Consider the following 15,082-nt stretch of genomic DNA (forward strand, 5'->3'; position numbering starts at 1 on the left):
TGTTACACATTCACCATTTTCTAAGCATCTCAGAAACAAAACAAAACAAAACACTCACAATGATACTCTGCAACACCACACTACATTGTCTTATTATTATTTTCTCTTTTTGTGGAAGAGTAAAAAGAAAACCTACCTAGAAGCAACTAAAACATGTCATTTTTTATAGGCTTATCAAGAACAGCCAAAGAAACCCCAATGTTTTCTTTCACAAAGTAGGCTGGCAAAGGAATTCAATAAGGAGGTACAATTTGACACAGTGAAATAAAACCAGGCTGGCTCTCAGCCAACATGACGTTAGGAATCACACACAAGCTGCACCAACTGCCTTCTGGTTCATGGCTGACTTTTTAAAGCTACAGTGTGCCTGTTCACTTTTGCTAACTACCTTCAGCACAATTAGTGGAAGTGAATGAATCATGAGTCTCCAAACTGCAGAATTCTCCCTGCACCTGTCTTGTTCAAAGAAAAACAAGCTATATCAAGAGCCTCTTATTTTCTCCCTCCCCTTCATTGTTTCTGCATGTATTTGCTGCTGTTCTGAGCATGAATGCCATGTGTCAAACTATTTCTTTTTCTTTCCTGTAGGAGAAAAGAGAAAATAAGAGAAAGCCTGGTGCTTAGGCGCTATACCCAGTGAACACCCAGAAGCTGCAGTCCTGTTACCCTTTCTTCCTAGTTGAGACTTGCCAACAAAGTTTCCAGGGCTGGCTTTTAAGTAATCTCTTTGTGAGAATAAGGAAAGCACTGCCTAGATGAAAATCCTTTTATTTCATTATGCAGGAAGTAACATATTTCAGAGAGGATGCAAAGTAGATGACCAGATCTCCTGAGAATGCCCACATTCTTTAATTTTGGCATTCATCCTACCAGATGAAGTCAGCAAAAAATTCAAAATAAAACAAACCTTATTCTATAAAACAAAAACAATTAGTCTGGGAGGTTTCATTTTAACTGTTTATCCCAGTTGCGTAAAAAGCATAATTCAACAGATTCAACACTTATTGTCTATGAGCACCTGGTACTATATTAGTTACATATGAAAAAGAAGATCTTGTGCCAGCCCCCAAATTCATAGTATCTTCCACCACCATCCTAGGTCCCAGTTCTGGTAAGTGGGAGATGGAGTAGCGGCTGGGCACGATCTTTTGATTAAGTTACCCCGGTCAACCTCACAGTTCTCTTGCTTGCTTGGCTGGGAACTAGTGCTCAAGGGAAACATTCCCATTCCACAAATGTGCCGTACATACACTAGAAACATAAATGGTTGTCAGTGAAATAAACACCAATCAATATTTGCACACTTTTAGGTCAAGATGTCAACAAAACCTCTCAAGGTAGGGCAGAGAATTACAGGTTCTCAAGAAGGATCCTAGAAAAAGTCATCTGCTGCTGTAATCGTGTGTAGACTTCAGGCAGAATTGAGGAGAAAGCTGCTGGTCTCCCTTTCCTTTAGTACTTTTTAAGGGTACTAGAAGATCAGCAACTATGATCCAAATTTGCAACCTGAATTTCAAAGTCAAGTTTTTCCCCTTACTTATTGCAGAAATTATATTAGAAATTTTCAACTTCTTGAAAGATAGTCGCTGAGAAAAATTTCAAGGGCTGTCTCTGCCCATCTTTGCCATTGCCCCCTTGAAAGAGCAAATAATAATAATTTAGGAAAGAATTCTAAATGTTCTTATATTTTTGAGTAACGTTTTCTAAGCACGGCTCAAACAGGTGGGGTTTTTTTGTTTGTTTTACCACCACTGATCAAAATGATGAACTCTTCTGGAGATAGAGCACTCTTTCACCAACAGATTCCATAATGCTTTTGGGTTTGATCTGAAATTTCTCAACTGTTCTACAACTAAATTCAAATGGAAGGGCGCTGGGCTGTGAGTCCTGAGGGCAAGGGATAGAGAACAGGGTGTCCTGACAGCACTGTCATGCCACTGCTCAGAAAAAAATGAGGTTCAGCACGCCACTCTTGAAAGGAAAGAGGCAAAGAAAATGTAGTTATGCTGACTCTTCCTTAGACACACTCACAGGAGAAAGGATTCTGTGAAGTTTCTCCAGGAATTTCTTCCTACATATAGAAACGGACATCCCTTCCTGTCTTGCCTGCTGTGATCAAAAGTTTGCCTGTTACACAAGGGTACGGGTTTCAGGAGGTGTTGTGAAAAATCAATCCCATTTTATACAAAATGAGCCACAAATTCTGACAACAGGAGGATTCACTCATCAGCTAGTTTCTAACTTTGGAATAAACTGACATTTGTGGGTATAAGTATATATACTAGTACTCAACCCCTTCCTCTTCACTCCCTCCACCAAACTGTTTGATATTAACCCTCTTCTCTGCTAATAAAAATTGTGTGTTTGTGTGTAGGGTGGTGTCTGGTTGTGTGTGGTGCATAGCATAAAGGCAATGTGTGTGATGAGTGTATGTGTACGCTGTGTAATATGTGAGTGTTTGTGGTGTGTGTAGTGTGTGGTATTTGTGTGTTGGCAGAATGTGTAGTGTGCACGGTGTTTGTGTGTATGTGTGTCTGTAGTGTGTAAGCGTAGAATGAGAGATACACATGCAAACCGACAAGATCTTCTGATCCAGGATATCATGGGATGTGCTAAAATAACTTCGGAGATCCTTGTGCTAGGATTCTGGAGCAGAACTTTCCTGGACACTTGGGAATGGGCTCAGATAGCAGGGGAGATGGGTCAGAAAGGATGGGAAACTGGCGCCTCGATCGGCTGCTTTTATTGATCCGCACTCATCCCCCAGAGACCCAGTGCCCTCCCCCAGGAACCTCCCGCCGGCCTTGTCTCCAGGAGTGGGCCCACAGGCGCATCCAGCCCGCGTCCCAGAGCGCAGACCTGGGTGCACAGGGCTGCAGAAGTAATCTCGAGAAGCCGCCCGAGGGCACGGCCGAGCTCAACGGGTCCCCAAGGGCATCTCAAGGAAAACTAAGGAGGGCTTGGAGAGGGGGCAGTGGGGGCAGAACAGAGGGCAGCAGAGGAAATGCCAGAGAGTCTCTTGGACCAGCCGGTCCCGTCCGATAGCCAAACGACTCGCTTGTGGCACTGGTGACAGAGGGGAAAGTTTCTGGCTAAGACTTTCCAGAAGAAACCGTTCGTCCTTGAGACTGGGGACTCCCCGGGGGAGCTCGTCTTTGGAAAGGGAGTAGGGGGGTGTGGCGCTCGCTGTGCGCCCAGCCGAGCCGTGCCACCTCCCGGTCCCATCCTGCGAGCTCTGCTCCGCAGCCCGCGGTGAGCCGCAGCTCTCCGCGGAGCCGGGCACGCTTCTGCCCCCAGTTCCACTCCAGGGTGACAGATTCCACGCTCGGGGGTGCAACAAGCTGTAGGAGCACCGGACACACAGCAGAGACGAGGGAGGGCAGGGCGGTTTTTATTGTGGCTTTCTTCGTTTCCTTCCATCCTGGAGAGAGGGGAAGACGGGCGCGTTCCCAGCGCGCTCGCAGCACGAGCGGATCACTTACCTCCCCGCATGGCCGGCGCCGGGAGGCTTTACCCCGCACAGAGCTCGCCGGCCGCCACGCGCCCAGCCCCAATGCAGCCGGCCGGGCGCGCTGGGCACGCCGGGACTTGTAGTCTCCGCGGGCGGGGTAGGGGTCCAAGGGCTGGGGCGGCTCGGAAGCCGAGAGGCCCGGAAGGGAAGGGACGAGGCCGGGGCTTTGAGAAGGTAAGGGAGGACATTTGCAAGAACTTAAAACCTCCTGGGAGCTGGAGGTGGGAAACACTCCTAGAGAGACTTTTAAATTGGGGGTCTTCAGGCTGGTACCATTTTTTCTTCCCGTCTGACTCTCACGTGGCAACTCTGATGAAGTTTTTAGCTGGGTTTTCGCAGTTATGACAAATAGAGATTTCCCGGGCCAAGCCCATATTGTTTAGGGCCTTACTCTGCCTTCACCCCGAACGCACACGTGGCATTCTCTGCTTGGAACACCTATTCTGTACCTTACTCAGTTGAAGCCCTGGGCTTGCAAAGGGAGAGTGAATAATTGCACCTTACGTTTGTAGAGCACGCTGCAGTGTACAAAGCACTTTTTATGTACTTGGTTCATTATATTAGAACCATAGGATTTTAAAACCCAGGGATTTTACCAGAGTGATTTTGCTTGTCCCAGTGATTTCGGATGGGGAACTACCGGAATGTAGTTGGTAGGGCCAAAGACACTAGACATCTTGCAATGCCCAGGGCAGTCCTGCCCAGCAAAGAATTATCCCACATCCTGTGTGACTTGACTGTCCCACTGCTCATTCACATGGATGAAAAACCTGTTTATATTTACCTGAGCCTAGAATCTATTTTATATATAAACATAAACTTTTTCACACAGTGAAATGGCAATGCCATTCCTGGAATTTGAGTCACCAATACAGTCCATTTTGTGCTGCCCATTTCATGGTGACTCTACAGATTGGATGCAAGAGTCTGACTACTTCATTACGTCTTTTAGTTTAGGGGTGCCTGAGCAGTTCCATGTTGAATCATATGTTTACTTTTTCCTTTATATTACAGTGAAGGCATTGCTTTGAATTGTTTAAAAATTACATGTGTAGGTACCTTATGACTTTCCCTTCATAAAGGTAAAGAGTTTATTAACTCATAGTTGTTGTTCAAAGGGGCATTAGGTGTGACAAGGCTGTGGACCATTTATTCAGTCAACAAATATCTTTTGAGTGCCTACTACGTACTAGGCACCATTCTAGATACTTGAGATACATCAATAAATAAAACAAAAAGTTTACTGCACTTAGGGAGCTTGCATTCTAATGTGAGTGTGGGAGAGGCAGGCAATAAATAGTAAATATAAACTAAATAAGTAAATTCTATATATTAGAAAGTGGCAAATGTTATGAAAAAATAAAGCAGATAAAAGAGATTGGGAATGCAGGAGAGTGCTAAATATAGTAAATTTTATTGAAATGGTGACATTCAAGGAAAAGAACGGGAGTTGGTAAAAGAGTGGGCTTGTGGATTTCTGAGGGAAGAACATTCTAGGGAGAGAGAAGAGTAAGGCATAGGCCACAAGGTGAGTATGTGCTTGGAGTTTTCAAGGAACAGCAAGGATGCCAGTGTGGCTGGTTTAGAGAGAGTTGGGGGTGAGAAGCAGGATGACTGAGGATGACCGCTGGGTTGGAACAGGGGATGTAGGGCTTGGAGGACATTACAACAACTTTGCCTTTCATGATGAATTAAATGGGAAGCTACTGGAGAGTTTTGAGCAGAGCAATAACATTCAGGCATATTTTTGAAGGATTATTCTGGCTGATCTCTCTGGGATAGATCACAGATAGCAATGGTGGAAACCAAATAGGCCAGAAGCTATTGCAGTAATAGAGGCAAGAAATAATAGTGGGTTGAACCAGAGGGGTAGTGATGAAAAGTGATGTGGGAGAGGACTCATGAATTCCAGAGGGCACTGTGGGAGAGTTTCAGGGATTGGGGAAGCTGGAAGATGGAGACAGATTAGGGGATGTTCGGAGCCTTGTGGTAATGAGACTTCAGGTGGGACCTGGGAGTCTGGGACTTCTTGTGGTGATTGACATAGACAGGGATAAAGGGGATATTGTAATCAGTCCCAGAGGAGTCAAAATATAAAATGGCGGGAAGGCTGTGAGTATAGGGAGTAGGAATGAGTGTTGGGCTCCCTGACTCTGTGGATGGAGGCAAAAAGTTCTGAGAATCAGGTGGATTCTTGATCCATTTTGGTGGAATGTTGAAGGCCTGTGGAGGGGAGGACTCAGCCCTGGTGCAGTGCTCATTCCTGGGTCCTGCCAGGAGAGACACTGACTTATATTCATAGGGCATAGTCTCCTCCCCCTCTGCCCTTGATCTTTTTGATGGAGTTAACCCTTTTGATGGAGTTGAGGATTTGAGGGCAAGTTGGTAATTACTCTAAGCACAAAGCCTCGTAAACAATATTGATTCAGTAGAAATTGAATGTCTAGAAGAGGTGGATTTGTAATTGCAGAAATGGAGGATGCAGTAGAGAATTTTGGCAAAGATGGCCAGGAGGAATCTGGGCTCTTAATGTGAAGGGATGCTCTAGGCTTGGGGATAGGAGACAACTGTTTGTAGGATGAAGTGAAGAAGCCATTAGAGGCAGAAACATGGAAGTTCAGAGCAGAGGGGTTAATTGATGGACTGACATTCCAGAGAAGATGGAACTATGAGACGTTCATCCTTGGAAGGGAGGTGAGACAGTTCTTCCCATAAGAAAGGAAAGAAAGACAATGGAATTATTCAGGAGTATTCTAAAGAGGAGAAGGAACATTTTAAAATTTTATTTATTTATTATGAAAGCAAACTATGTGATAAAAATTAAAACAATCAGAAATTAATAATATAAAGTGAAAATTCCCAATAAATCCATTCCTAGAATAATTCCTATTAAATGTTTGGTATATATTGTGTACATTTTTTCTTCTGTGCATATGCTTTCACTTTGTAAATGTTACATGGGTATCTAAAATATTTGTATTTTTTCTTTCCTGCTATTGATTGTAATATGTGCTATGTAACAGATGCTCAATAAATACTTATATAAAATATAAATTAAGTATTTACTGAGCATCTGTTATGTAGCATATATTACCATCAATCTTTTTGATCATGTTATTCACATTCTCAATATCCGTACGTACTTTTTTCTTGATTTTTCAACAGTTTAAAAAAATTCACTGAAATCACCTAGCATTTTATTTTTTCTCTTATTTCTTGAAGTTTTGCTTTATGTTTTTAAGGTTATAGTATTTGGTACATGAAGATTCATACTAGCAGTAACTATTGTGAGCTGTATCCTTTGCCATTTTACAGTGACTCTCTTTGTCCCATTTAATCATTTTTTGGAATAGTTTATTTTATTCTACTTGAAATTATTTTAGTTAGGCATGTTTAATCTTATCTGTTATGTTTGGTTCCATTTTGAATCTTTATTGTTCCTTTGTTTTCTCTTTGCTTTATGAACTGTGTTTTCTTTGTTTTTGTTTTGTTTTGGTTTTATTTTTATCTTCCTCTGTGTATTAGTTATCTATTGCTGTGTAACAAACTACCCCAAAACTTAGCAGCTTAAGACAACACATATTTTTTAGCTCATACTTTCTGTGGGTCAAGAATCTTGTCATGGCTTTAGCTGAGTCCCCTGCTTCAGGGTTTTCACTGCTCCAGTTTTCACAGATGTTGAACTGGGCTTCATTCTCAGCTGAAGGCTTGACTTGGGCTGGATCTGCTTTCAAGCTCACCCCTGTGGTTGTTGTCAGGATTTAGTTTCTTATGGGCTCCTGAGAGCCTCAGTTTCCTGCCCCTTGGACTTCTCCATAGGGCAATTCACAACATGGTAGCTGGCTTTATGAAAGAAGCATGCGAGAGGAGTCAGAGAAAGATTGTAAGCAAGACAGAAGTCACAGTCTTTAATAGCCTAATTTCAGAAGCACTTCTGAATGAATTCATCATTTTGCCACATTTTCTTTGTTACAGGCATGTCATTATGTTCAGCCTACACATAAGGGCATGGATACCAGGAAGTGGGGACCACTGGGAGCCCCTTCAGAAGGTCACCTACCACACTGGCAATTTGGAAGTTGTAAAGTGTATTAAATAGTATGCTTACATTTGTATTTCTCAATTTACCTTAGAAATGAAATGATGAAAGACAATGAAACTAATCTACTTAGACTGTCTTCTTTTCTCCCCGTTTTCTATTAGTTTGGAGAGCAAATATGATTCTTGTTTCAGTCTATTATCATCGAAATAATATTCTTTACATTATGTAATTTTTCTTTTAGGCATTATAACAATTAGATTTCATTTTTATGACATAGAATACTGGGTTATTTAAATATAATTTATGTATAAATAGATTCAAAGCTCATCACCAAACCTTTTGTACCCCATGACTTTCTCATTCATGAATTCATTATTGTTACTCATCTATTCATTGTCTTGAACTTTTTTCCTGATAAATTTTTCAGAAGTGCATAAATGTTACGTTTCTTGAGTTCTTGTATATTTGAGAATTTCTTTCTCTTACCATTACACATGGAAGGTGGTTAGACCAGGTATAGAACTTTTTTTCCACTTCAATATTCATTAACCACTGTTCCATTTTCTTCTAGCATCTAACATTGCTTGGAATATGTCTAATTTCTTTGTTTTTGAAGATGACCTTTCTCCCTCTGCCTAGATGACTGTAGAATTTTTTTTTCAATCCTTGAAGTTCTAGAAAAAAGCTTTTATTAAATTTTCTTGGAATATGATGAGCCCTTTCAAAGTGTAATTTTAAGATCTGCTTTATTTCAGTAAATTCTTCTATTATGTAAACTTTTACAGTTCCATTTACTCATTCACACCTTCAAAGACAACAGTCATTCATATGTCAGTTCTCCATTGTCTGTTGTTCGTATCTTTCGTCTTCTCTGTGATCACCTGTATTCTATTCACCTATATTCATGTTCTGCTAAATTCTATGTGATTTTTTTTCAATAGCTTGCCCTCCATGTTCAGTTTTCTTCAGTTTAAGTTCTACTCCTTGGTGCTTTTAGTGTGATTTTTCAGTGATTTATTTTCTTTCCCTTGTTTATTTCCTCTGCTTTTTAAAATTTCTTTTACCTTTTACTGTTGCATGGGTCCTGTGCTATTTTTATTTGGGATTTTTTTTTTTAATCTTTGAAGGAAGTCAGTGAGATCAAATTTATTGCTCAAGAATAAAGTGAGTCATTTTCTTGCCTCCCTCTCCCTGTTTACCTGTGTACTGTTTGAATCATCCACTTAAAATATAAACTGGAATACAGAATGTTCCAGTTATAGATGGCTCATAATCTTCAATCAGTCATTCAGTGATGGATCAGCTGGAACAATAGGAAAATCTGCAGTGAATGACAAGGAGAGAGAAAGAACGAAAGAGAGAGGCAGAGGGAGAGAAAGGGAGATTTACTTCTTTTTTTTCTACCTATTACGTACATTTTTTAACAAAGTATTCAAGTGACTGGTAATAATATCAATACAAGAAGCAATTTTAAAAAATTATTTAACATCCAAATGAAAATAAAATATCAACACCAAAGGAGAAATAAAAATACACATATGTAGCTGCAGCATCCTCAAAGTTATTAATATCAAGTTATGGCTGAAGTTTTAAGCTTCCTGAAGTTATTAATATTAAGTTATGGCTGAAGTTTCAAGCTTCCTGGTAACCAAAGCAAGAAAAAATTCCACATAATTAGATATATGATTCCCACTGACTCTAAAAGAAAACCTGCAAGTTAGTCAAAGGGAAAATTTTTATAACACTGAGTTCTGAAAAAAAAAAATCAAATGGGGCAGGGTTCTTAATGCATTTGATTAGTAAATACAATTGTGGCACTCTTTTAAGCTATTTCTTATAGCATTGCTTAATGAAAAGTAAAAACCTGGCATCCAAAATAGTCCAGAGAAGGCAAATTCCTGTGGTTCTAAGACAGTGTGATTCAAGCCTCTTTGGAAGGTAAAATGTTTTCTTTGGAGGAATAAATACTGTTATTGGGCTGAATTGTGTCCCTGCAAAAGGTATGTTGAAGTCCTAACCTCCAACACCTTAGAACGTGACATATTTGGAAATAAAGTAATTGCAGGTGTAATTTGTTAAGATGAGGTCCTCCTAGAGTAGGAGGAGGGCCCTAGTCCTATAAGACTGGTGTCCTTGTAAGAAGTAAGACATAGAGAGGGAGAGGCTATGTGAAGACACAGAGACATACAGAGGGAAGAGGGGGGTGAAGATGGGAGTTGTGCTGCCTCAAGCCAAGGAACATCTGAGGCTACAAGAAGCTGGAAGAGGCAAGAAAGGAACCTCCACCAGAGGGTACTTGACTCTGCCAACACTTGATATATGAAAGAATACATTTCTCTTGTTTTAATAAAGTTTGTGGTACTTTATTATGTCAGCCTTAAGAAACTAATACAGATAAACTGCATTTCTTTCAACAATTTTTAAAATTTATTTAATTTATTTCATTGAAGTATAGTTGATTTACAATGTTGTGTCAATTTCTGCTGTACAGCAAAGTGATTCAGTTATACTTATATATACTCTTTTTCATATTCCTTTCCATTATGGTTTATTATAGGATATTGAATATAGTTCCCTGTGCTATACAGTAGGACCTTGTTGTTTATCCATCCTATATGTAATAGTTTACATCTGCTAATCCCAACTCCCAATCCATCCCTCCCCACACTCCCACCCTTGGCAACCACAAATCTGTTCTTTATATCTGTGAATCTGTTTCTGTTTCATAGATAAGTTCATTCAACAATGTTTTATAAATATTTGTTCTCTCAATCGAGATTTGATATGTGATGTTGTATGGTTAGGCCACCCGAGATGGCTGTTCTCTTGCTCTGTGTACATCCCCTGCTCAACCGGTTCCTGCTTCACCTACACCCTACTGCCAAGACTGACCTTCCCTCTCAATCATAGGGCTTAATCAGTAAATGCCTGTGTACTTGCTCCCGGCCCCAGCTGGCAATTGTTCTAATCTTTAGATCAGAACTATCTCCACTTTGATAGTCTATCAAAGGAGCGGTGAGGGGTGTGTTTCTCTGCTGGTTTCCCTGGTAACCAGTGACCCAACCTGACGTCAGTTCCCCCTATAACTGGTAACTTCCCTCCCCCTGCCACTTTAGACATGTATGATCCCCTATCCATAAAACCACTGATGTCTCTGACTCCAGGCTCTTTCTTTGGTCTTGAGGCTGGGCAAGTACAGGACTTGCAGGCCTGCAGGGTGCAGCGCAACAGTTGGACAGTAGAAGGTTAGATAAGGGACTAATGTAGTTTTTATGTGCTGATACTGAGGATGGATCCATATACTTTACAGGAAAAACCTGTAAATACTAGTAAGCTAAACACTCCTTGTGAACATTGCCATACCTAAGATTCACACCTGTATCGCTGGCCATCACACCGGTAGGAAGTGCCAAGAGTATACTTGAGAACAAGTCCAGGATTTTTGTTTTTGTTTTTAACAGTGTGAGATCTGTTTTTCCGCATGAAATGAATGAACATTGCTGATATTATTTCGTCTAGAAAGTTTACAAAAGAGGTGATACCTGTCTCTGACTGCAAGAATTGGACTGACACATGATAAACCATAAATCAGTTAGAAAATGCAGGTTAATTTTAGTATAGTTGATAAGCCAGGATTTATAACAATGAGTAGATAGCAGTTCTGCTGTCTGTTGAAACTACCCACAATCATGGAAACTCATCATTGGAATACAGGATACCTGCCCTGACATTCTCTATAGTGGGAAGGACATATATACAGATTTTCCAAAAATTGTCTTCCTTCCTTCCTCTCTTTATTTCTTCCCATCCAGAGATGTTTATTCCCAGGCAGATGGTATTAAGCAACAAAAGTTTGTACAATCTCATCTCCTTAACCAAAGATCAAACTTTTGGACTTTCTCCAAAACACAGCAGTTGTCTAGAGATATGAAAAGGAGGAGGTAGGTCTCTGAGAGAAATAGTCATAGATCCCTGAATCTAGGGCTAACTGGAGACAGACTCAGCAACAGGAGAAAGACCTGAACAGCAGACATAGGATGATATTGGTTTACCTACAATAATGGATGTTGTATAGTGAGAGCTGGGCCCATAGTGATAACTGAACCCAGAACCAGACATCTAGGGGCAGGGAAGGATCCAGTGGTAATGTAAGTTTGTTATATCCTAAGGCATAAGCAATTAGAAATAATAAAAATATTAAGTTAAAATATATAGAGGACTTCTCTTACTCTGAAGCACTTAACATGAGTGATAAAATATATCATCGTTTAAATGCATGGATAAATGTAAAAATAAATGAGTGTGTTTAATATGGAAATGGCATTGCAGATAAGTGTAACTGGCATTGTGACAATTGGTTACCCACGTGGGTGGAAAATATAATACACTTGGCTCTTTGCCTTACATCATATCAAAAAACATCTACTTCAGGCAGATTAAAGACATCAAGATGAAAGGAAAAACCTTAAAATTTTTGACCGAAAATATAGGAGACTTTATGCCAACAGGATAAGAAAGAATTTTCTTAAAAAAGACACAAAAATGTAATTTATAAAGAAAAATATTGAAGAAATTTGAGCACAATAAAATTAGAAACTTTGGTACATCAGAACATACCACAAATACTTGTAGCACATTTAACTGACAAAATACTAATATCCAGAAGAAGAAAGACTCTACAAATTTCAAGAAAAAAAGCTCACAACCAAATGGATAAACAGGCATTTCACAGAAGAGGAAACCCATATGGCCAAAAAAAATATTGATATTCAATCTCAATATTAGGAAAATAGAAATTCAAACCCTGAGAAGCAGTTTTACACCCAACAGATTGGCAAAATATTAATAGTTTGAGGAGATGTGTTGTGAGGTGTGGGACAATCAGAACTCTTATTTTTCTGGAGTGTAAATTAGTGTGATTATTTTGGAAGATAATTTGACATTATCATGTAAAGTTGAAGATCCATATACTCTGTTACTCAGCAATTCCACACCTAGGTTTATACTGTGGTAGACAGAATAACACCCTCTACCCCAGGATGTCTGTCCACATCCTAATCCCAAGAACCTGTGAATATGTTAGGTTACATGGCAAAGGAGAATTAAGTTTGCAGATACAATTAAGGTTGCCAAATCAGTTAATCTTAAAATAAGGAGATTATCCAGGTGGGCCCAATTATCACAAGGAACCTTAACAGTGGAAGATGGAGGCAGGAGAGTCAAAACTAGAGAGATGACACCTAAGAAAGACTTGACCAGCCACTCTTGGCTTTGAAGATTGAAGGGGCAACAAGCCAAGGAATGTGGGCAGTCTCTAGAGGCTAGAAAAGTCTAGAGCTTCCAGAAAGGAATGCAGCTCTGCCGACACCTCGATTTTATCCCAGTGAGACCCATTTCAGATTTCTGACATCCAGATCATTAAGGTAATAAATTTCTGTTGTTCTAAGCCACTGAACATCTAAATTTGAGGTAATTTGTTACAACAGCAATAGGAAACTAATACAAGACTAGCTTAGTCGTTCAGGCTGCTATAACAAAATACCATAAATTGGGTAGCTTATAAACAATGTACATTTATTTTTTCACAGTTCTGGAGACTGGAAGTCCAGGATCAATATGCTGGCAGAGTTGGTGTCTGGTAAGGGCTCATTCCTGGTTCTTTTCATTATGTCCTCACATGGCAGAGGGACAGGCCCTCTCTGAAACCTCCTTATAAGTACCCTAATCCATTTCAAGAGGGTTCCACCCTCATGACCTAATCATCTCCCAAAGGTCCTACCTCCGAAATAGCATTACTTTGGGGGTTAGGACATACGAATTTGGAGGACCATAGCAGGCACATAGGGATTCTCAGTGCAGTGCTCCAGAATAGTGATTTCACTGGGTTTGTCATGATGCTTTGTAACATACATATTACATATATTATTTTGTAAGCACTGAATAGTTCATATATTAAGAAATAGATGGGAGTAGAAAGAAAAAAAAAAACAAACCCTAAGTATGACAATGTAGATTTGTCCTGTGGTGCTTGAAATAATTAACTGAGCTGTGTGAAGCATTACAATTTACTTGGTGCTCGAGTGAGTATTAAAAATGCTATTTTTACATAAAATGAGTAACTGGGAGTTACTGTCACGCATGTGGCTTAACTGACAGCTAATCTGTGTCCATAGGGTCAGAGCCAAGAAGTCAATGAAGGTGACTGTCTCATGGAGAGTGACTTGGAGGCCAAAGAGCCTGCCTCGCACCACCTCCACCCCTAACTACTGGTCAACACTAACGAGTGCTTGCTCTGTCCAGCACTGTTCTAACCATGTACAATCCTCACAGCTGCTGTTTGAGGCAGGCACTATTATTATTCCTGTTTTACAGATGGGCAAAACGAGATCCACAAATACCTTGCTCAAGATCTCACAGCTAGGAAGTGGCGGAGACTTGTTTCAAACACAGTTTGCGTCCAGAGCCTATACTCTTATCCATCACTCGATACTGCCTCTCGATTGTTCCCCAAATTTATTGTCCATAAGATTTACACTGAGGCACTAAATTAAAATGCCAGTTCTTATGACATTGTAGCTCTGAAATAGGTGTCTCTAAATGAGCCCTGGATTTTACATTGTCAGCTGGCACTTAAGCATTTGCCACTAGTTCGACTTCTGTCCAATTTACCCCTTCCACAAATACGATCATACTTCTGTACTAAAAACTCTTCCATGTCTCTCCCCAGCATCAAGACTCTCTTAGCTTCTTAGTTCAACCCTCTTAGCTTAGCACACGGTCCTTGGTGCTTTGGCCCCTGACCGTCCTCTTTGGGTCACAGCCACCCCCTTAATCCTTTCTTTACTTCCATGGACCTTCTTCCAAAACTGTGCATGATGGCATTTCACGCCTCCGTGTCTTAGTACATGCTGCTTTCCCTGCCCAGAAACACTCTGCCTACCTCTTTACCTAGCTAACTCCTACCCATCCATCAAAATTCTGAAACTTCACTTTACAGCTTTGCCCAATATTGATTTAGAAACCTCCCCTCTGCTCTCTGAAATATCATATAAATATATCATGGTGCAAAATAGCACTACATTGTCAACTTCAGTGTACTCAGATGTCTCCTCCTTTAACAGTCTGTAATAATAGTAATAAATGCCACTTACGGAGCAGTTGTAGGCAATTTACATATTATTTCTAATTCCCCATCCAGCTCTATCTTCAGCTGCATTTTAAGGTTGAGGACACTGAGGCTTAGAGAGTGAGTTCATGGTCAGACCATTGTAGTGGCAGTACCACACTCACATCTGGTCCCACAATGTCTTTGACTCTTTCTCCCCAGTACCTGGCATTGGTGCTGACACCTTCCCGGTTAGATGAATGTAGATAGATGGTTGGCCTGGGTTTCCACAGATCCAGGTTTACAAGAAAGACAAACAAAGCCAAATTTGAAGCAGAGTGTGAAGGCTCTTGCTTGGGTTCTGCCTCTGCCTCTACCTAGCTGCTAAGATAGGAGAGTTCCCGAATGCTGAGCATGTCCAGTA

This window comes from Grampus griseus (genome assembly GCF_964374135.1).
Source record: "Grampus griseus genome assembly, chromosome: 1".
Classification (NCBI taxonomy): domain Eukaryota; kingdom Metazoa; phylum Chordata; class Mammalia; order Artiodactyla; family Delphinidae; genus Grampus; species Grampus griseus.